Here is a 1,701-nt window from a genome sequence, read left to right on the forward strand (position 1 = left end):
TTATTTCAATTTCACCTTCTCTTCCGTTTCTCCTTCATTAACTACCTCTCATTCACTTTCTCTTGATTACCTCTCATTCACATTTGCCTCTTCACGAAGAAGCTATTCCCACCCGCCTCCACCGTACCCCTTCTCTTTCTAATGGATATGGAGCTGAATGGACCCGCTGGTGATGGTTGTGTTGACAAATTGATAGCTTCTTTTCATAGAGAATATATTGTCCTAGTTTGCACTTCCCTGGGAATCCGGGTGGCGATCTAGAATGGACTGTACGTTTCCCCACTGTGTAGGGAATTGAGACACTGGTCTTAAAGACTTGTACTGTATACTGTAGATGAGGCCAAGAAAATGGTCTCGGCCTCCTTCTGCACTAAGAGCTGTTGGATGCTCTCCATACAAAGTGTGGGAATTTGAAGGTACTTTCCACAGATAAGAAGAACCCAACATTATAACATGCACATACTGTAACATATATGCATACAGTACATAAACGTCTACTAAACACAGACAGTGGTCAAGGTTATCCTGTGGTCAGGGGGAATCCACACTCAAGAAACTCAAAGCATGGTTGGCCGAATATTAAAGGACATTTGGAGCGTAAGAATCGTACGTGGGAAGCTTTGATTCACAATGTCAGACACATTACACGTTATCGATGTACACAAACCCCGCCCAAACCAAATTCTACCACTGCGATGGGAGTAGACTCTAGGGGTGTTCAGTTGCAACACCCTGTCTACAGGGGGTGGGGGGAGGAGGTAAGAAAGATGGGGGGGGGGGAGGGTGACTTTCTTGGCAGCCGCCCAAGGTGGCCCAGGCCAAAAGGTACATCATGCAATCTGAGCATTATACCAATTCTGGAAATTTACGGGGGGAAGGGGGCAAGGGAAAGTCCCACAGGGGCCCCATAATTGCATCACCGCCCAGGACCCAAGACCAACCCTTAATCTGCCACTGTCTACCCGGTAGCAAGACCCAGTGAGAGAGAACTGTGACACAATGGGCAGCTCTCCGGCTGTCGAGGAGTCTACAGAGCCAGGAGGCACCAAATGTGGACCGAAAAGTCTTTTAAAAGACAGCATGCTTTTTCATTGCCAAACTGTTCCGTGGACTTGGAGCCTGGTAACTCAGATGCTGCTCTCACTAGCGTCATGGTGAAGCTCGAACTCTTGATCAACTTTGTAAACAGGGTTGAGAACTATTCAACATATGCTGGTCCATTCACTGAGGCACGGGGAAAGGAGAACCGTCATCCACAGTGCCTCAAAGTCTGCATCTGAGGCGCTTGTCCAAATACACCCAGAGCAAAGTGTCACCATCACTTTCTATATGTCCTTTCTGCCAGACGGCCTTGCACGCGATCACGCACCCGTAGGCTGATCAGCACTGGCAGCACAGAGACATGACCAAGGGACTAATGGGACAATCGGTTTCCTCTTTAGCTTCGGTGTCAAGACTCACTGACCCTGAGGGTTACATATCAACATATTCTCTTTAGAACAGAACGGCAAGTTATCCTTGATATAATGTTCAGTCATATAGAAGCCCTGGAAAATTGCAGAGCAAATCCCTGGGTCATACAAGCGCTCGTTGTGGCACGAATGGGCACAAATCCCAGTTCTCAGCCTTGGTTGTAGCTCAGAACCAAAATAATAAAAAAAATATTTGAACGTCTGTAGTTAAATACCACAGTACATGAAT

Source organism: Oratosquilla oratoria, chromosome 24 (assembly GCF_046742065.1).
Source record: "Oratosquilla oratoria isolate Oo_2021 chromosome 24, ASM4674206v1, whole genome shotgun sequence".
Taxonomy (NCBI): Eukaryota; Metazoa; Arthropoda; class Malacostraca; order Stomatopoda; family Squillidae; genus Oratosquilla; species Oratosquilla oratoria.